General features: G+C 37.0%; 1 protein-coding gene across 1 annotated transcript in view; it reads left to right on the top strand.

Annotated features, from left to right (window-relative positions):
* Positions 1–7,694: 7,694 nt before the first annotated feature.
* Positions 7,695–23,292, top strand: part of LOC150077245 (tribbles homolog 2-like) — a 59,136-nt gene continuing 43,538 nt past the window's right edge. The window contains exon 1 of the mRNA XM_090386052.1: positions 7,695–7,866. The gene's annotated coding sequence lies outside the window, so the exon portion shown is untranslated. The remainder of the gene's footprint in view (positions 7,867–23,292) is intronic.

The raw sequence follows: 23,292 nt of genomic DNA, 5'->3' as shown, positions 1-23,292 counted from the left end.
GCCCTTGAATGGATTGAGCAAGCTCAATGGCATGCTGCTGCTTCTCAGACTGTACATGTGGGGTCTAAATTCAAATTAAAGGAAGGTTACAGGATAGATATGCAGAGGTTTTTCTTCAGCCAGTGTGTGGCTGATTGTTGGAACAAACTTTTATCTGTTATGGAAGTGGGTAGTTTGAATTAATTCAAGGAAGAACTAGACAAATTATTAGACAGAAGCCGACCGGGCTAGGCGGGTGGGTAAAGTGTCTGCCTGGCAACCCAAAGGTCGCGGGTTCGATTCCCGCCGCCTCGGGCTTGGATCAAAGTACTGCAAAAACCTTGGGAGGTGCATTATGGCCACAGAAGCCTATGTGCCAACAATTACCAAAAAAAAAAAAAAAAATAGACAGAATGGCAAGTGATGTGGGAATGTTTTTTTTTTTTTTTTTTGCCTAATGTTTTAAAAGCTTGCTTCCTTGTATCTTATGCCACTACTAATAATAATAATACTTCTGAATTAACCCCCCCTTTGCTATCTAGAAACCATGTATCATCTTAAACAGTCATAGTCCCCTTTTCTCCATGCCTTTACCTTTAGCAACTGCTAGCTGTCTCCCCTCATCATCTAACTTAGCATTCTGTGTTCACCCCTGCCAAGATATTGAATATTCCTGCATAGTACTTTCCCTAATATGCTGATACAAATAATAATCATCTAGTTGATTTAAAAATTGTTTCTCATGGTGAGTTTTTCCTCCATTCAATTAGGATTAAATATGAAGTTCCCCATAATAAGACTCTTCTCGCCCATTCCATCTGCATGTAGAGGCTCCCATCATAATCTTCAGTATCTTCTGGACTGTAAAGTACTCCCACTCACATTTATATTTGCTTTCAACTAACTATACCACAAGATTCAATGCTATCATGCTTAACTTTTGTATCTGCAAAATCTGTTGTGCTTGGGATGCTTTTGATAAGAAGCATAACCCCACTACCCTTTCTATCCTTCTAAACATACTGTACATACCATATGTAAAGCCATCATCCTTTGCTTCTGGGTGATACCAAGTTTCCATTACTCCTATTAGAGAAGAAACATGCATGCGATACATAAAAATTAACACATGACACAGAAGCCTATGATAGCTACAAGTTGATCTGTAACCAAGTTACAAAGGAGGTTAGGCAGGCGAAGGCAGATTACGAGAAATCTTTGGCAAGGGATGCAAAGAAAAACAGCAAAGAGTTCTTTACTTATGTAAACTCTAGAAGGAAGGGGATGAATCAGATTGGTCCACTTGATATCGATGGGTCAACTGTTGATGATCTTGCTCAGGTAGCTAACAAACTAAATGAATATTTTGCATCGACATTCACACATGAGGAGTTATTTAGCGAGGGGAAAGCCAGAGGTGTATTCAACTCTAGCAGTAAGCTAGAGAATCTTGTAATAACTGAGAATAAAGTGGAGGAGAAATTGTTGAAGATAAACACAAGAAAGGCACCCGGGGTGGATGGGATCTATCCAGTTATATTAAAGGAGGCAGTAGAGGAAGTAAGCAAACCCTTAGCCATAATTATGAGAGCTTCCTTGGACTCAGGGGAGGTACCCACAGACTGGAGATGTGCAAATGTGACCCCAATTCACAAAGGAGGATCAAAGGCTGACACAAGTAATTATAGACCTGTGAGTTTAACTTCTGTTCCAGGAAAATTAATGGAGGCACTAGTTAAAGGAGCACTGCAGGATCATTTAGACAAGACTTCAGTTATAGATTGGACACAGCATGGTTTTGTTAAGGGGAAGTCTTGCCTGACCAATTTGATTGGATACTATGATGCAGTCACAAAGGAACTGGATGCAGGGAATAACTTTGATATTATATACTTGGATCTTAGAAAGGCTTTTGATACTGTTGCACATGGAAGACTGCTGCACAAATTGGAGCAGTGTGACACTGGAGGCAAATTGCTGCTGTGGATAAAGGGGTGGCTGAGGGGAAGAAGACAGAGAGTGGTAATCAATAGACACTGCTCAACGTTGACTAATGTTATTAGTGGAGTCCCTCAGGGCTCAGTGTTGGGTCCATTATTGTTTTCTGTATTCATAAATGATATTGATGATGGTATATCAAGCTTAATGTTGAAGTTTGCAGACGATACGAAGGTAGGCAGGGTTGCCAAGGACACTACTGACACTATGCTGCTGCAACAGGATCTGGAAAGGTTGAGCAGATGGGCTGAGAGGTGGCAAATGAAGTTTAACATTGACAAATGTAAAGTACTACACATGGGAAACAGCAACCCCAGAGCAACGTATCAACTCTGTGGTACTACACTGACAGTGGTAGAGAATGAAAAGGACCTGGGGGTGGTTGTGCAGGCAGATATGAAGTTCTCTGACAGTGCAGACGGGCTGCAAGAGTAGCTCATGGTGTATTGTCAATGATATATAGGAATTTTTCTAGCAGGGATAAGGAGGTGATTATTCCCTTGTATAAGGCAATGGTCAGGCCACATCTTAAGTACTGTATACAGGTCTGGAGGCCTCATTTCAAGAAGGATGTAGACTGCTGGAACGAGTACAGAGAAGGGCAACAAGGTTAGTGAATGGAACAAAGGGTTGCTCTTATGAAGAAAGGCTTAAGGTTTGCAAATTACAGTGTCTGGAGACTAGGCACCGGCTAGGTGATCTGATAGAGGTGTATAAAGCCTTGAATGGTTTGAGCGTACCCAATGCTGATGGGATTCTTCCTCTCGCTCAGAATAATCACCTGAGAGGGCATAAATTCAAATTGAGGAAAGACAGATGTAGGATAGATGTACGGAAATTTGCCTTTAGCCAGCGGGTGGTTGGTTGGTGGAACAGACTTCCATCCCTTCTCATGGAAGTTGATAGCCTAAATAAGTTTAAGGCTCAGCTGGACAGGTATTTTGAATGAACAGAGGGGTGAAGTGGAAGTGGTTTTTTTTTTTTTTTTTGGCTGATGCTGCATAAGCTTGCTTTCTTGCATCAAATGCCTCTACTAATGCTAATGTTGGCATTAATTGTTCTAACCAGGGTTAATATTAAAGTCAAATTAACTCATTTTATTGACAGTACTCCTGACATTACTGTACATACAATTTAGTTTAGTTTTCTTGTATAGTTTACTATCATGACACAAACCCTTTGAAGTTATTTAAGCTTGTTTCCTTAGTATAACTTTAATCCATATCATCAGATAAAAGTATATCAATATGGTTCCCCCCCCCCCACAACTCAGTTTCCTTGAACCCTTAATAATACTGGTAAAATTCCTTTCACCACCTTTGTTCAAATGTATTACATGTCTACACAATAGATTCCTTCTATCTCTAATTGTGTGCTGCACTGATAAAAATCTCCCATCTTCTTACATAGGGGATATGTGTGAGGTTGTCACCTCTAGTTTTGATAGCCTCCAACCCTTCAATAACCCTTTTTATTATTACTGGTAAGCTGCTAATATTACTATAAAGTAAAATAAGTTATTAAAACTTTGTTGGATATGTAGTCAACTATTAGGCCCAGCTATAACTAAGCAGAATGCACTCAGAAACAGATAGCTAATTATTATTTATCAAACTTCAATAGCCAGTTATACAAAGATTAATAGGTAATGTGATCATTCTGCACTACTATACAACTCTTATACCAAGCCTTCATGTGGTCAAGAAACTTATTTAGATCAGTAGATACAATAATTCTATTCCCCTCTGAAGACAGATTTTAGGTTATGTATGATTCTTGGGAGAAGGTGGAAACTTTCAATATATCTTTTGGAAGCATCCCAGGTATGCTCCGAGACATTTTGGTAAGGGTCTGGAGACCTGACCTTATTTTTTACTGAAATTCATCAACCAAGACCTATGAGAAAGTGCATTACTGTCCATAAAAGAAACTTAAGACCTGTATCCTTGACAATAAACCATTTAATGTACATTAATAAAATATTTTGTGTACATCACTGATAATTTTTCCCTTCAGGTTATAGTGTTTGTAACGTTGGCTCAAGATACATACACCTGGTTGTTCTCTTAGTTAAAAATTTACTCTTTGGTTGGATTAAATAGTTTATTAGCATTAGTAGAGGCATATGATGCAAGAAAGCAAGCTTATGCATCATAAGCCAGAAAAAAAACTTCCACTTCACCCCTCCGTTCATTCGAAATACCTATCCAGCTGAGCCTTAAATTTATTTAGGCTATCAACTTCCACAACAAGGGATGGAAGTCTGTTCCACCAACCAACTACCCGCTGGCTAAAGACAAATTTCCGGACATCTATCCTACATCTGTCTTTCCTCAATTTGAATTTATGCCCTCTCATTCTGAGCAAGAGGCAGAATCTCATCAGCATTGAGCATGCTCAAACCATTCAAGGCTTTATACACCTCTATCAGATCACCTAGCCGGTGCCTAGTCTCCAGACACTGTAATTTGCAAAACTTAAGCCTTTCTTCATAAGAGCAACCCTTTGTTCCATTCACTAACCTTGTTGCCCTTCTCTGTACTCGTTCCAGCAGTCTACATCCTTCTTGAAATGAGGCCTCCAGACCTGTATACAGTACTTAAGATGTGGCCTGACCATTGCCTTATACAAGGGAATAATCACCTCCTTATCCCTGCTAGAAAGATTCCTGTATATCATTGATAAGACACCATCAGCTACTCTTGAAGCCCGTATGCACTGCTCGGAGAACTTCATATCTGCCTGCACAATTACCTCCAGGTCCTTTTCATTCTCTACCACTGTCAGTGTAGTATATCCTTATTTACACAAAACACACATACAAAGGTTAAGGAATTTTTAGAAATTGCTCATTTTTAAATATATCTTATCGCCGATCTTGAGATTTCAGTAGATACCTTTAAATTAATAGTTCATAAAATAACCAATAACTCAATGAAAATGCATAACATGAAAGATTAATCATCAATGCATGACAATCAGTTGTGGTTTTAGGATATTTTGAAAAATCCCCTTTAAAATATCCTCCAGTGTTCTGTGGGTTCATTGAGCTTCAATTATGTAACAGCAAAAAAAAAAAAAAAAAAAAAAATTATTTTTTTATGGGGAGGACTAATAGTCCCTTTAGCCTCTACCTGGTTTTGCCACTGATGATAATCATGCAAATTTGATACCAACTTTAATAAACAGTTATACAAAGATTAATAGTGTGATTGTCCCACACTGCTATACAACTCTTACAATGTGGTCAAGAAACTTATTCAGGAGGTCAGCAGATACAATAATCCTATTCCCTCTGAAGACAGATTTTAGCTTATGTATGATCCTTGGGAGAAGGTGGAAACTTTCAATTTACCTTCCCAAAGCATCCCAAGGGTCTGGGGCTCTGATACTTATTTTACTGAAATTATCAACCAAACCTATGAGAAACAGTATTACTGTCCATAAAAAGAAATTGAAGAACTACATCCTGGAACAGCCTCATATAGGATTCTAAGATTTCATCTCTCTATCATCAAGCAGTCAAGGTTCAATATGAAAGTTGAACCTTGACAGCTTGCCTTGATATAGAGATGAAATTTTTTGACTTGAAAGGCAGCCATTACTACGTTGCCTTCCCACACCACTATTCCTAGACCAATAAAATTGTCTTTTCCCATATACAGAAGGCCATATCATGTTCTTTACAGATGTAATAATACTGCAAAGAATCACTTCAGACTGAATATTGATTTGTCAGAGAAAAGAACTTGCCTCCACTGTTCGGTGCCCCAAGTGCAATGCTCTGGACTCCATGACAAATAGACTCTTTTGTGGGATTAGATTAAAAAGACATTCAAACTGCAGGTTTCCTAACATAGATTCCCCTTTTGTTTATATACTTTCATACAATGACCTGTACTGGATGAGGTGTACAAATTTTTCTATTGCATTTTTCTGCTAAGGCCAGATATTAGTCATCTTTGGATGTTATTGCCTGTGGATTTCACCTTTTCTATGGTTATATCATATTCCTACACCTTGAGATGACACTCTCAGACACTGATAACCTAGTGGCTTTCTCATGTTATTGGTCATCACTAACAGTCATCCAGATGGTAACTCCTTGCCATGTTGTATATAGTCCTATAAAACCTATTAAATATGTTCTTTTTCCTGGCGGGAAAAAAAGTTAAAAATACCATTGAAGCCTATTTTTAGGAGCATGAAATCTGTATGCTGGAATAGAGGAGTTCAAAATACATGTGCTGGGGAGGGGTTGAAGGCATTATTTATTGTCAATTTTATATAAAATATCAATTGTAAAGCATTAAAAAACGCCACAAAAATATTTAAAAGTTTATCTGAGCAGACTATTACTATAAGGTGCACATTTTAGTTATAATATACACCCCTTTCCTTGCTGCACTACTGTATATATACTTACTGTTAGGGTTCAAATAAAAACAGCTGGTTTCAGACTTTAGTCATACAGGCAAAGTTGATCTGAACATTAACTTCCATCTGTCGTTGTGGAAGTTGATAGGTTAAATAAATTTGAGGAACTGGACAGGCATTTGGAGGGAATGGGGTGATTTTTTTTTTTTTTTTGGCTGATGCTGCATAAGTTCATACACTTGCTTTCTTGCATAACATGCCACTACTATCTCCAAACCTAATAATATCCTGGCCACATAAACTAATTTGTGTGTAACCTACCTTTATTAGAAAAGAAGGATTAATTCTCTTTCTCCAGGCTTTACCCAAGTGGCTAATGGGTATTTATTTCAAATAGTTGCTATTATCTTCACATATTTCACTGTCTTTAGCAGAATATACAAAGCGGAGTCAAATTGACAAGCAATATGCTGTTAGATTCATTATTGAACAGTAGGAAATTAATTTGTAAACTCCTTTCTTTTCTGAGGGGGAGAGAAAACGAGACAGTTGGTGCAGACTTCTGGATAATAAGAACAAATTTCATATTTCAAATAAGGTGCCAACTAGTAAATGCCATAATAGATCGTTTTTAGCTACGTTTCAGATGGACAGTCATAGAGTACATTCAGTGAGCAGCAATTTTCTGAGTTTTTATCTAAAAAGATTACACTTGGGAATAATGTTACAATTAATGGCTTGAGCCATTAATTGTAACATTATTGATTACAGTTGGGGCGTACTAATCATCAGTTGACTAGTTACTGATATTGCCAAAATGAATTACGTCATTGCTAAAATGAACTCTTCCCTCCCCCTTTTCCAGTAATATTGTCGAAATCAGTATTTTCCTCCTTCAATGATCTCAGCTAATAAATCAAATTTCAGTATTACAATTTGTATTATAAGTGTAAAATTTATCATCGCAACGCTAAGCTATGCACTTTAGTCACTTCACGGCTACCTCCGCATTACACGAATGAAATCATTAGGTTAACTACTACACGAACAATTCACCGTTCCCAGTTTGGAATTGTGTTGTTGCAAAATTTTGTGTTATGGCGTATTTTAATTAAGTGGGACAAATAGTTTTTGTGATTAACAGAAATTCACAAGGCCTTAAAATATTCCTAAATGTTCTTTTCAGTTTGCAATTACAGTTCAATAAAACAGCATGGTTTTGGTTTTAGTTACGTCCACTGTTTTCACTCTTTATCGTGCGCACTACTTTCAAGTCTTTGAGTTCCGGGGATGAGCTTGCTACTGTATCATTGAGCGCCACACGCGTCTTTATTGCACAATGGCGGTAGTTCAGTAAATCTATGCCCTTTCTGTTAGAGCGGGTTCGAGTTTGGGCTGATTTTTCTTATACGTAAGAAATTCGAAGAACGAAGACGACACACAACGTTAAAATCGACTTACTTAATTTAAGAAATATCACCTTACTCGGCCCCATTTGGAAATTTTGTAAAGGTAAGATTTACATGCGTTGTTGCCTGCTATAGTTTTGTTTCCTGTTGAGATTTTTTTTTTTTTTTCTCGTATGTGTGAGGTGGCATATTTTGAAGAAATTTGTTCGGAAGATACTTCATTTTCGAAACTGTTAACTTTGTGTATTAAGCGTTTAGGTGAGTAACTTCTAATTACGCTTAGTGGGCGGTTATAATTGGAGTGGGGGTTTATAATTTAACCCCCCTTCAGATATTGAAATACTATGGTAGAGGCGATGTGCGTAGTTTTGATGCTATTTTATTTTATTTTTCTTTCTTTAGCGTTTAGTGAGCGATAGAGCAAGTGCATCATTTGCGAATGAGACGGCTTGTTTCTATTTCAAACGGGGGGAGGGGGAGAAACCAGAACGGAAGCCCTTGGCCATTCGAAAAATGTTCTCGAATTAGGAGAAATATATGACCGAAAAGCAGATAGATTTTTGACAAGTTTTTGTGGTTTGACTTCTATACAAATAGATAAAGAACGTTCTTTCAAGCATTTAAATACATATATATATATATTTGCATTTAAGCTAACAGCGTGTATTTATTTTCGCATGAATTTAATATTAGCCAAAATATTTAAAAAGCTTATCGAGACACCCCCCCCCCCGTAAAAAAATCCCTGTAACATCGATGTTGAAACTACGTTTGAAGTGGCAATTGCTTGCGGATAGTAGGCAGGAGTGGTCCAGTGGTTAGGGTCGCTGCCACAAGTAAGGAGTGTGTGGATTCAAGCTCTTGCTCTACCCATTGACTTAACACTAAAAATCCGGCTTCCTTTAATAATTCCATATGAATTTTTATGGACGCAGCCTTTATTATTTTAATTAAGTTTAGCAGTTGCTTAATCATTAACCAGACCAGCCGCCATAAGCATTAAAAAAAAAAAAAAAAACTTTCTTCCGCAAATATGGTATTGTACTTTGTCTTCAACTTTCCGTGGTCTCATGGAGTTGGTGCCATGCCTATTAAGAAACTTGTCCAAATTTCTAAGTACAGACCGAGTATCCCCAATCTGAAATTCCAAAAACTGAAGCTTTTTGAGAAATACTGGAAGCCCTGGCAGGAAATGCTCATCAAAAGTAATGTTTATACCATATAAAAGTAAATTGCAGCCATTATCAACCCGCTGCAGGATGGAAGCCTCAACGATTCATGCTGAGGGAAATGGACCATAATTTGCCATGCTGGTTTAGTGCGGGTTGGCAGATCGATCGTATTCAGCAGTCAGGGGCTTGAACCCCGGTCTACTCAAAGAGCGTGTGCTACTGCACTCCCGCTCCTGACCACTCGGCTACGGAAAACCCCTTTATACCATATACTTTCCCCCAAATGTGACTTCATTAATTCAGCCATGTGACCAGGGTATTCTTAGATCAGTGAAGTGTAAATATAAAAACACTTTCTTGAACAGCATGCTGGCAGCAGTGAACAGAGGCGTGGAAGGTTTTCAGAAGGAGTTTAACCTGAAGGATGCCATATGCTGTTGCAAATGCTTGTACCTTAGTGACTAAAGACACAGTTATGCATGCCTGGCACGACCTGTGACTAAGCTCAGTGATGATGAAGAAGCTAATGATTTTGAGAAAAAGATGTCTGAACTCCTTACATATGTAAAAACAGTGTCTTCAGAGTCTGTCAGTAAGCTGGAAAAAGTGGATATCGAAGAAGTCTTTAACATTGATAATGAGGCTTCTGTTATTCATTCAATGACTGATGATGAAATAGCTGAAATTGTTTTGAGTCAAGGCGATCATGGTAAAAGTGACGATGCAGATGACATTGTTAGCACTGCAGAAAAATGCCTATAGACGACATGGTAAAAAAGTGTGAACTCGTTGAAGGACTAGAGCAGCATGCTTTTATAATATAACAAGAAATGTCAGTTTATAAAATAAGAGACTTCTACAACAAAAACCTTTGTTAATGAGGCAAATAACTTTGGAAGAAACATTTAAAAAGGCCATTCAGCACGTCCCCTCATTCCTGAAGGCCCCAGTTCCTGGTCCCCCAACCGCTTGTGATGTTCCTTCTTAAGATGGTAAATAAAAAGAAATTTTTTTTACATGAAACATGCAGTTTGAATTAGCATTTGTTACATTTATATTCTTTTGGAAGTAGAGACCGTGGGTTTTTTTTTTTTTTGGTAAATAAAATAGAATTTTTGCATGAAATCTAAATTTTATTTCCGCCTTACTTCAACTCCACCATGCCATGTATTCCGAAATCTGAAACATTTCCATGCCCAAGTATTTCGGATTAGGGATACTCAATCTGTATTAAATTTATACTATGTGGATTAGCATTTAAATTATACGGTGCTTCCGTGGGCAGGAGCAGCAGTGCGTAGCACACGCTTCTTGATTAGACCGGGGTTCGAGCCCGTGACCACCAAATGCGAGGATGTAGAAAGGTCAGGGAATGACCACCGCATATCCCCGGAGCAATATGGCCTTCGTTGCTAATGCTCCTAAAAACCAAATAAACAAACAAACATTTAAATTATACTGTTTTTTGGGAGCCATAAACAAGATAATTTTGGGCATCATTAAATTAACAATCACTCTTCAATTAAAACAACTTAGCCAAACTAGTGGCTGTTGGAAATACTTGTTTAAAAAACATAATAGTGAATGAGTGGTTAGCGTAAATTTTTTTTAAATCTTCAGCTTCTCTTCCCAGGATTTAACGAAGAATCCTGCATCTTAACACAGAGTAGCTAACAAAATTCAGTGTTTAGGTTTACTTTCCTTCTATTTAAATTATTCATTTCAAAACTGTATTGTATTTTTTATTTCACAGTTCATAAAAACTATAAATCCATATAAACATCACAAAAGTAAAGGTGCCATTTGATAATGTTGATTACTTGAAACGAAAGCACTTTACCTGTGTGAATTACATGTTGCAGCTGGTATGTTGTGTTATACAGGTAAAGTGCTTTCATTTCAAGTTCAGTGGATTATACATATTGTTGATCACTTTGGGACGCAGCTTAATTAATAACAATAACTGATGAAATAAGAATGCAGTTGTTCAGCACCATTTATTGATGTGGAGTGGAAATGTGTGCGTAAAAAGGTGAAAGTGAACAGAAAGAAAACGTGAAAATGATGCGGTATGAAATTCTTTAATATGAATGTCCACTATTTCGTCAAGCAAGTTGTCAATAAAATAAAACTTATTATATTTCTGGAAATCCATACAAACTATTAAAAACAGTTAAAGAAAATATTAAAATCAACAATTATAAAAGGTTACTGTTCTACCATAAAACAGTAAAGTTGGTAATAGTACAGGTACAGTACTTTCTTCTGCTGCGTAATGACACCGACATCCATATGAACCGTAAGAAGCAACAGTGGTGATTAGGTGTGCAGTGTGTTGGAAATTGGGATGTTATGTAATTACTTTCATTGCACATGCACAATCTATGATAAGGCAAAAAAATTGACAATAACTGATGCACTGATTATGGTAAACATTTTTCCTATATATTAGTATACATCTGATTCATAAAAGTGATAATGTTGCATGAATGATAACATTATCCATGATCAAAATGAGCAGCATATGCTATATTTATCAAGATAACCTGTGCAACATGCCATTCAAGCATCATGCTATCTGATGTATTATTCTGCATTGTTACCAAGTGTCATGGATGGCTATTTTTTGAGTTGCTTACATGCAGCAGAACTGGTACAAATAGGCTCTTACTGTCCTGGCCAAACCATTTCATATAGTTGATTTATTTATAGGCAGGCAATTAAAAGGTTTGGGTGGGGTGGGTATCCATTTTATTAGCAATATGTTGGAAAACATTAGTGATATGTTGGTGGGTATCCATTTTATTTCTGATATGTTGGAAAATTTAGTCTGATAGGAAGATAAATTTACATTAATTTAAGCTTAATATGTACAGATATTTCCATTACCATCAAAGTTTTAGGTGTTTGTAATAATTAATTGTTCCCATCATATGATTCTTCTGAAATTCTCAAATTTCAAAAGGACTAAAAAAGTTGACTGCAGCATGGTTGTCAGCACCTAGCCATCTGCATGCATGAGGACCAAGAATGTAAGATGGTGTTAACATTTTTATAGAAGTTTTTTCATCATGTGTACTTGTCCTTTGGTTTCACTGCTGATTGGAAGACTAGGTAGTCATTAAGATGATATCCAGATTTAGATTGGAGTTATAGGTGAAATTGTGATTTTAGGTATATTTTATTAACAAATTTGGGATTTGTTTTTGCTTGAGCACCAGCAGTAGTATAGAAAGGAATTATAACACTTGTAGTCAAGAATATATATTGTAACAAGGTATGTGGTCCCTTTTATATGCAAATAAAGGGACCCTACCCTGGAGCACTATTCCACTGGAAAATGTAGTCTTCTGAGCCTTCCTCTTACCGAGGGGTTAAGATGACGAATCCTTACTGATAGCAGCCACAAACAGCGACATGCTGGAGAAAGTATGGCAGCAATTAGATTATCATCTTGATGTGTGACATGGGGTGCCCACATTGAAAGTTTAACTTTTAAGGTATTAAACTTTGACTTTTTCTAACAATTGGCGCATATTACACGATTGTAGGCTTACTGTTTACTTTGCAACAAACATACGAAAGTATATCATTCTTTTTGAATTTTCCTCTATTTTATAGATCATATGTCATAGTTGTTAGATATTTCCAATATATAAAATCATTTATTTTTTAAGATATTCAGTACTGATTCACAGTACAGTAGGCCTTCGTTATAACTGTGGTTCTTACATTATAATCCATATCTCACTATCACAATTCGCTATAACACTCTTTTACCAGTGTACAGATTGAATTTTTGGCATGTTTAATTTAAACGTTTCATCTGATGTAGTTGATATCATGAGAATGAATAGCAAAACAGCATTAAAACGTTTCCCACGCTCAGTAAAATTTTCTCCCATGCTGAATTAATTGCAGTCCTGTGACTTGTTTTGTAGTTCCGATATCAACATTTGAAAAAATGATCGAGTTAAGGAATATGCAGTATTGCTTGTAATATTTGCCTTATATGCTTTTATCCAAAGTCTAGTCATCACTCAGTACAGTGTTAGACATTGTCCGTAATGGACAGTTTACTCGAACATTGTATCATAATTTAGGCAATTCAGTTACATTTTTGAAGAGTTAGTGGTGGATAAGAATGAAAAATTAAAAAGCAACAAAGTCAGGTCACGGTAAGAAAAATATTGAGTTTGAAAATTAAATTAGACATTTTGAAGTGAGTAGATTCTGGTCAATGACAAGTGGATGTGTGTGTGTAATAATTTAGGACTGGCAGGTTCAACTGTAAGAACAATTATAAAGAATTAATTTTAGCAGCGGGAAAGACAGCTGTTCCATTGCAGGCAACTAAATTGACTAGAGCCAGGCCAGCTATTATGATTGAAATGGAGAGGCCTCTAAATAATTTTATTGAAGATAATATCCAATGCAGAATCTTGTTAAGTCAATTATTATTAAAGATAAAGCAATTAGCCTATATGAAGAGCTGAAGAAAGCTCACTTTGGAAAAAATGTGGAACCATTTAACACTAGTAAGAGCTTGTTCGATAGATTTAAAAAGTGCTATAACCTGCACAACGTAGCAATCCAGGGAGAAACTGCAACTGCAGATCAAGAAGTAGAAACTTTTGTAAAAGAACTTGTTAAAATTATTGAAGAGGGGTGTTATATTGCTTGACAAGTTTTTAACACAGATGAAACAGAACCTTTTTGGAAACGAATGCTTAAAAGAAGTTTCATATCGGAAGAAGAAAAAAAAAAACATGCCAGGCTTCAAAGTGGTGAAGGATCAGTAGACTTTATTGCTGGGTGGTAACACTGCAGGGATTTTAAATTAAAACCCATTTTAGTTTACCATTTGGAAAATCCTATAGCTCTTAATGGTTTCACTAAATTAAACCTACCTGTAATTTGGAAGGCTAATAAAAAGTTTTGGGTAACCAGGCTTCTTTTCGTTGATTGGTACTCTGAATTCTTTTGTCCCATAGTGGAAAGATATTGTGCGAAAAATAAACCTTGATTACAAAGCAATTCTGATCATGGACAATGTGCTACGACATCCAAGCAAAGCGAGATTAGAAGATTTGAATAATCATAAAATTTTTTTACTTCCCTCCCCCAAACACTACATCTCTGATCCAACCAATGGACCAGAGTGTTATTGCCACATTTAAAGCTTACTACATAAGGAACACCTTTTTCCCAAGCTATTAAAGCCATCAACACTGGTGAAAATGTACCAAGCTTAAAGGAGTTTTGTAAATCCTACAACATTTAAATCACCATCTACAACATTTTAAGTGCCCGAGATGAAGTGGTTCAGAAAACCATGAATGGAGTGTGGAGGAAAGTTTGAAAGAATTGCATAAAGGATTCCCAAGAACCTGATGATTTGGTTGAAAAGTTAGTGCAAATTGAGCTTTGAAAAGAAACAGGATTGGATGAAATTGAAAGGTCTCTGTAGCCGAGTGGTCAGGAGCAGGAGTGCAGTAGCACACGCTCTTTGAGTAGATCGGGGTTTAAGCCCCTGACTGCTGAATACATTCGATCTGCCAACCCACACTGGACCAGCATGGCAGATTATGGTCCATTTCCCTCAGCATGAATTGTTGAGGAGGCTTCCATCCTACAGTGGGTTGATAATGGCTGCACTTTACCTTACCTTTTTATGGATAAAGCTATAGATATTGCAACTGAGCTGTAAGTACTGCCAGTGTTACCAGAAGTGTGAGTTTCTAGAAAAAAAACACTAGTTTACCTATGAAACTTCATCAGATGAACGCTCTATTGATTCAACCAAAAGGTTTTAAACAGAATTTAATATAATGATCCATGTGGCTATTGTTAGTATACAAGAAAGATTTGATCAGATGAATGAAATCTCCTCGGCCTTTCATCTTATTCTAAAATGAGATAACTTCATGAATATATTCGAAAGTGCAATAGAAATGTCAACACCTCGAAAGAATTCTTGCTGGCGAAGACAGGAGCAGCAACATTGATGCCAGAGTGTTACATCAAGAAATCCAATCTTTGCAGCATGTTTTAAAAGGGGGAGGAGATTGGTTGCCTTGAATTGACTTTTATTCAAGAAAAAACGTGGTTGAATTATATCCCAACATCATTTCTTTTTGGATATTATTGACATTGCCAACTATGGTTGCATCTGGAGTGTGAGAGGAGGTTTTCAAGACTCAAAATTATTAAAACATATTCACGAGGAAAGAATTAATGGATTGACATGTCAATAGAACAAGATGTACTAAAAATAAAAACATCAGATGTTATAGACAAATTTATATCAAGTAAATAGCATAAGACAATGATGCGAAAACTTAAGTTTATATAAATCACGTACTAGTTATTAAAGTTTAAATAAATAATTATGATTTGAGTAAATTTTGGGTGTTTCCTTTATTTTTTTGATTTTACGAATTCCGCCTTTAATTTTTGCGAGGGGTGGCCCCAGATGAATATTTCGCCCGGAGCCGACAGAAGTCTAGGTACAGCACTGGTTAAGCAGGGGTTGCCTGTAGAGTACTTCATAGTACTGTAGTATGTACAGTATTTAGTTTTTAAGCTGATTTGACTGCTGAAATCCTGCAAACTATAACTGTATTAAAAAAAAAATATTGAACAATTGCAACACCCATATTGTAGGCAGCATTCAAACCTACACGCTTTATTCTTTTAACAGGTACATTGCCCATTGGACCAATTTGGCAGTAGGTTAACATTTTGGTTAAATGCTGGCAACTATGATTATGTGGAGATTATAGGGATCAGAACTATAGTATTATCTAATAAAAATAACAAATTGCCCCCGAATATGTGGACTGTAATGTGCTAGGATGCCGGGTTTGCTTTTGCAACTCAATCCAGTTCAGGTGATTGTTTTGGGAGTTTTTGGTACATAAAGCACCAGTTTGTGTGGTATTCCAGTTTCTTTGATTTTTGTGTTATGCCTACAAGTGTAAGTTCGTGAGTCAGTCCTGATGGTGTGCAGGCTGGAGGAAAAAAAAAACAATAGCAGTTTGGGAAAACTATCTGCTTGAGATCAGCTTATAACATTCCTAGTTGAAGTGGTCTTCCTTCAGTGACTTGAGGCCAGATAGTGGAAAGTGCACTTTTCATTATCTGGCCTCAGTTGTCACTAGGACCAAGCTTTAGTGTGAACTCTTATAGTGCCAAAATGTAAATATTGCAGATGGAGTAATTTTTATATGTGTACAATTAGTCCCCGATTTACGTAAGTCTGAGTTATGTAAATTCAGACTTACATAAATTTTTTTGGTAAAATTGTAAAGATACTTTCTGTATAATTTTTAAGAGTGAAGTTGAATGAAGGAACAGTAAGTATTAAGTTTTTATTTTTGTTCCCATACAAATTATGTTGGATAATAACCTGCAGCATAACTAGAATCTAGGTAAATAAATTTCATTTTCTGCTTTATAAATTCTGAAGAAATATTTGACACCATGTGTTTGAGTCAGTTGAAGCACTTTGGAGAAACTCCACAACGTTTAAGCCACGTGGGCTGTGTCCCATCGGCTATTTCTTCGGAGAATTACATTCTAGCCCTTTAACATCCTTCATGGAATGCGCAACATTTCAAGAGCCTGGAATGATTGACAACAACTTGTATTGAGCAGAGTTTGGAAACATCTAAATTCTGAGCTTAACAACGAAGGCGTCAACAAAGATGAACTGATGTCTTCTGTTACTAAAGAAATTGTAAACTTAGCCCAGAAGTTCCGGCTGGTCCTGAAGAACAAAGATGTAGACAAGCTTGTGGATGAATGAGGTGAAGATTTAAAAACCGAAGACCTAGCCCAGTTGAATGTGCAAAGAGTTGAGGAGCAAGGGAAAGTCGAATCTGTTGAGAAACCAGAGCAATCCAAGAAGCAGTTCAAATTAAATGAAATGGCAGAAGCATTTCGTGAAATTCAGGAAGGTTTCTATGTTTGATGGAATGGATGAAAACGCAAAATCTTTCTTGAAAATAGAAAGAAAAGTTCAAGATTTCTAATCGTGAAATTTATGAAATAAAAAAATAAAAATAAAAAAAAAGGATACGAAACAGACGATGATCGAAGAGTTCATATCACGTACTACCTTCCCGATCTCTACTCATCCTACAACATCCTGTGATTGATTGTGTCTTATTAATGTTTCAGGTTCATTTTAAGTTGTCTTCAGTTCATTATACCTGAAGTGTATAAACTTTGATTCATTGTGTGGTATAGACCAATTTTCTTAAATATGTACACTTTGGTTTTGATTCCCTTAGTAGCCCTTATAATGCCTACACAGTGTACAAAATACATATCAGTTTTCACAGTACAATAACATGTATTTTTTTTCCTTCCTTTTGTTTTCTTTTCTTATGTGCCACTCTGGTTAATTTGCTGCTGTACCCAGATAAAGTTTTTAATTATGGTATATAACTATTTTTCTTCATTCTTCTGAGGATATTATGTGGTTTTTTGTAATTTAAACATATCAGGGATATATCAGCAATATTTTATTTGTCATTCTCGAGTTGCGTAAAAATAGACTTATGTAAGAAGTCCTGGAACGTATCTTTTACGTATATCGGACACAGACTGTACTTATAAATAGATACACTATTCTATAAAATTTTAGATATTGTATTACCGGAAGTATTGAAACATATACTAGTAGTTTCAAAAAGGGATTTTAATTCAAATACCTAGTATTTGATTTAAACATTTTAATTCAAATACTAGGTATTTGAATTACAGTATGGATGGCCAGTGCTCAAAACAGAAGGAACTGGAAAGTTGCTGGAGAGGCCTTCATCCTGCAGTGGATTGAAAATGGCTGATGATGAGGGCCACCTTTGGCCTGTGTGATACTTAGCTCTCTTAAGTATGCTTTCTAAGCAGTTGGCCAAAATTTGTCTCCATTCCTCCTACAAAGCAAATGCCATAGTTAACGTGGAAGAAGATAATTTTGGCCACATCCTAATCTGCCACTGTAATTTGTCCCACAGGTGTTCATTGGGGATCAGGGTCTTGGCCAACCATTCCAATTCAGTGTGATTGTCCTAATATTGAACCCATTTTCATAATATGGCTATGGTCTAGGTAGTGCATAATTGTCCAAGGGCCCCATAATTATTTGCGTGAAGCCTGAACTATCCTCTTTATGATTTGCCACATATGTTTCACAAGTTTGAGGTCACCCAGACCTTTTTTCGTTGACCTGCAGTCTTCCATCTTTGAATAACGTTTTCCAGAATGGACTTTTTGTGTTTGCATGCGCAGAACAGTGTCTTACATGGCATCCAGCCACCATCCCATTTTGATAACCTAAGTTGTGATCCATGATTTCTACTGTGTTGTGAAAAATATCAGTCTGCCTGTAGTGCAGACTGTCATTCTTTGAGGTAGGTAGACAGTTATTGGATAAGTTGTAAAATTTATTTCTTGGAATAGCATTGCAGCAGAATTTAAAGAAGGGTGCTCACTGTTCAATTTAGGGTCAAGCAAATACTAAAACATGTAAGCACAAGATAGCTTTTACTTGGCAGAAGTTGGTCAAGATTAGTTGATCAGTAAGAGTTCCCCCCCCCCTAGGAGGTGGTTTCTCATAAACTTTCATCTGAGTTATCTAAATTTATACCAAATTCCAGGTGTGAATTTGGACAAAAAATATATTTGAGTAGAGCTGTGAAAAAGAAAAATTAATGAAGAGAAAAATAAAATTGTGGTCACAGGCCTAGTTCCAGCAGTGAAAAAAAATTACTGTTGCATAATCATATAGGATGCAGCCAGGTCAAAATCTTGTTCTATAGTGTGAAGAACCATTGCTTTCTCTCTTCTAATTTGAATGTGGCATTTCGTACCTTTTCTGCATTTTGATTCCTACATTTGCTAAAGTGAACTTGAAGCATATCCACAGATTTATAATTTAAGATATTTCTTAAATAATAGAGTTGCTAAGAGAACTATTCTCTGAGTTTATAAATCTTAGTGTAGCTAATTTAAGTAGCTCATTTCTTGAAATACATCTCTCTTGAACCAAAGAGAGAACAGTGATTTAGTATTAATAGTGGCAATTGCTTGTAAGAAAGCAAGCTTATAAAGCATCAGCAAAAAAAAAAAAAAAAACTTCCCACATCACCCGTTCATCTCCTCCCGGCCGCCTCCGTAGCCAGGTGGGCAGGAGCAGCAGTGCATAGCACATGCTTCTTGATTAGACCAGAGTTCGAGCCCATGACCACCAAATACGGAGGATGCGGAAAGGTCAGGAAATGACCACCGCATATTCCCGGAGCAATATGGCCTTAGTTGCTAATGCTCCTAAAAACCAAAATAACAACAACCATCTCCTCCCATGGTTTATCTAGTTCTTCCTCGAATTTATTCAGACTTCCTTCCCATGTCCAGATGGAAATGTGTTCCTCTACAGTCAACCACCCACTGGCTGGAGGCAAACTTCTGCACATCTACCCTGCAATTATCCTTTCTCAATTTGAATTTATGCTTCCTCATATATGTAGTCTTAGCAAGACGAAGAATGCCATTAACATTGAGCTTGCTCAATCTGTTTCAAAGCCTTAAACACCTCCAACAGGTCACCTTGCAGGTGTCTAGTCTCCATATGCTGTAGTTTGTAGAACTGAAGCCTTGCTAAAACCACCCTTTTGTTCCCACTCACCAATCTTATTGCCACTTTCTGCACCTTTTCCTGCTGCTCTACCTCCTTTCTAAAATAGTTAGGCCACATCTTGAGTACTGCATGTAGGCCTCCAGATCTGTATGCAGTACTCAAGATGTGTGCTTAACCATGGTCTTGCACAAGGAGGTAATCATCACCTTATCCCCGCTTGCCTTTGCTAGAAAGACTTCAATTATGTGTACTGCAGAGCTTGTAGACCTTGAAGAGATGTGACAAGGTACATTTTTTGCACTCTCACATTGACTACTTCCTAGAAAATCTAGGAAGTGTTTCCTGGTGCAATCTCTAGGGTGAAAGGTTTCATCAGGATATTAAAGACGTGGACATGAGGTGGAATGTCAGCATGATGGCTGACTGTTGCTGGATGCCAAAGAGGGACTGTAAAATAGGAGGAGCTTCAAGAAAATCAAAGAAACAAAAATTTCAGCCATTGTAGATCAGTTTTTGAAGTGAGTTAAGTGGACATTTTAATAGTGTTTTCAAAATGTATTTAAATATAAAAGTCTGGTAAAAGTAGCATTTCGTTATAATTTCACTGTACAAATTCTGCCAAAATTAATAAATTTGTGAAAAATCGAATTTTCTTGTGATTTTTGAAGAAGCCTGACATGATTGAAAGAAATGGAAGTCACTTGAAATCAGCATTAGAAATTTATTCAGAAACTCCCTTTTCTGAGAAATCATCAGTGAATTTTTTTGAAAATAGTGTTATCATTATAATGAATTATAAAAACCTGTTATTTTTTACAACAGCATCAGCCATTTTCCACTGCAGGATGAAGGCCTCCCCAGCAACTTTCCAGTTCCTTATGTTTTGTGCAATGGCCATCCATTTACTACTCATAAATTTCATCTGTCCATCTCTGTTGTTGTCTTCCAGATTTTCTTTTACTCCTCTTGGGTGGGTACCATTCTGTTATTTTCTTAGTCCTTCTGTCATGTCTTTGAGTGTGTGTCCTGCCCAAGTCCATTTCGGTTCTTTAGTTTTGATAAGAATGGCCTTTGTGTTTGCTGCTTAATCCACTTGTTTCTCTCATCTAACAGTCTGATTCCTGATATAATTTGTTCCATTATTCACAGTGTAGTTTTTAGCTTCTCTTCCATTCTTTTGCTGAGTGCCCAGGTTTCACTTCCAAAAGTCATGATGGGGAGAGTATACCATTATTTAAAAATTTTTTTTTATGAAAACCCCAAACACGAGAGGTATTAGAACCTATAGTACTTAGTACAGTGTTTCAGTTGGAGGTTGAAAAGACGAAAGAAGATATTTGTTAACATTAGACTTGAACTTCTGTAGACACTAATTTTCAAGAAATACGTATGCATTGTTTCATTATTTTACATGACTATATTTCCTGAATTATCCAGTGTTCCCCCAGAAAATATTTTAAGCTGGGTGGCATTATGAAGTAGCCCGGTGGGGAAGTATAATACTTTGCAATATTATAAAATTTTCTGTTATTTATAAATGTGACTTAAGCGATTCAGAACAAAAATTAATTGCATAATTTAATATTATATGCTCCTGTCGCATTGATCTCGATAGCATGTTTGAATTGATATTGATCGACATTAGTGAGCAGTACCATATGGTACCAAGAGAATTGCTTAAATTTTAGCCGGGAGGTCAGTTAAATTCACTGGTGTGCCCATTCGATAGGTCCTGGGGAGAATACTGCTATCCATCTGAAATTTATTCTTCTCTTGACTTCCAGCCATTTATCATTATTACAGCTAATGACTTATCCCAGATAAGTATATGAATCTACCTTTTCAATTACTGCTCCTTCAATGATTATATCCCTTTCTGTGGCATACTTGTTCATCATTACTTTTGTTTTAACCATATTCATCTTTAGTCCGAAATCCTTACTAACTCTGCATAACTGATTCAGATTTTCCTCTGATTCTTTGGGATCATGGTTTATGATCACAATGTCATCTGCAAATGGTTTAGGTCAGGGGTGTCAAACTGGTGGCCCACAATGGGGGTTTTTTTTGCTGCCCGTGCTGCCTTCATGGAAAATAATGATGTTTCTACTGCTTTTTGTGATCATGCCATTTCCAGAATTTTCCATTGCCTATTTAAGCGATCATTTCGTGCACTGACAGTTTTACTGTGGCTTTCCTACTGTTCAAGTCATTTACGTTGTAATGTGAGTGAGCTGATATTTGTGTTGCCATTTCTATTTAATAAACTCAGTAAGCAAACAGTTTTGTGTTGTGACTCTTATATACATGTGATTCCGACGTGATGTTACTTTCCAAGCCAACCAGAAAAGAAAGGTTATTGATGAGGGGAGACAATTCCAAGAAAGATGGCAATTGAGTTACTTTTGCACAGAGGTAAAAGGTAAAATTGTGTGTATTATTTGCAGTGAATCAATTAGTATCGCCAAAGAGAACAATATTAAACAACACTATGATATAATTCACAAAGAAGAATTTTCCAGCTTCAAGGGTAAATTAAGAGAAGAAAAACTAAAGGATATGAAGAACTTACTTCAAAGGTGGCAAAATGTAATTACAAAAATTAATGAAGGCTGCGAATTGGTAGTGAAAGCCAGTTATGAAATCATCTATTTGGTCCTTGAGGTTGTCACAGACATTCTCTCAGATATGCCAGACAAGCTGCATTTGCTATCTGGGAGTCTGAAACTGATGGAACTAATATTTGGGTGACACTCAAGTCAAGTGGGCCCAATTTTGTCACAGTCCGTCCGGACTGTGACAGCCAAATCCCCTGCTTGCACCTTCACGATGGTAGGACTGTTAGTAGTCCTGGGTATAACTTCCCCCTGTGCAAGCACAGTGTGGGTGACCACCCAGGTGTGAACCAACGTAAGCAGGAGTGGTGCCCACACCACATGGAGGAATGCCGCCCCCTCTGTGTTACCACGCAGTACTAGGTGGTAGATGACTTGCATCAACTTGTGCAATACCACCACTTTGCTTATTGGAGGCTTGAAGTGGTGGAACCCATGTTTAGTCTCCAGAGCTAAGTTCCAGTCACCCCTTCCCCATCATACAGTATGACTGATGACTTTTGAGGTTATGATGGACATCATGGCTAGATCCAATCTTCCTTACATTTCGAGGATACAGCACTAAAACGGTGTTCGCAGGCTGGCTGCTAGTTAGTACACAGGACTGAACCTATTGGTAACTCTCTAGGAGGCTTCCGGATCAGCTAGTGTATAATCTTGCTACCTCTACTCTCTGCCAGATAGTGACTGGATGGAGTCTGAGTAGTGTGTATGTGGGGAGCATTGTCGAGGCCACGCTATGTCAAGGATCTGGGTATATTCTTACCATGTGTCTGCCATATCCAAAAATTTCATTACTTCATACAACATGCCCCTCCCTATTGAATTTTCTTACTATTGAATACACCATGAATTGTCAAACTAATAGAGTAAGCTTATCTGCGAAAAGATCTAAACCTCCCAAACACTTCCTAGTTCAGTTAACAAATTCTCAGTTGCCCAAATTATTCGTTGTATGATTTCTTTTGCCTCAAAGGTGGTACTTGTGCATATGTTCGTTCCAATATTCTCTGTCAGAGACTTGGTAATTTGGAATCTCCTCTTTTCGATTTTCTCTGCCTTAAAATCTCTACCTCATTGTGTTAAATTCATCTGTT

Source organism: Mastigoproctus giganteus, chromosome 12, assembly GCF_048544385.1.
Source record: "Mastigoproctus giganteus isolate SK-2022 chromosome 12, ASM4854438v1, whole genome shotgun sequence".
Lineage (NCBI taxonomy): Eukaryota > Metazoa > Arthropoda > Arachnida > Uropygi > Thelyphonidae > Mastigoproctus > Mastigoproctus giganteus.
This window is presented reverse-complemented; position numbering and strand designations above follow the sequence as displayed.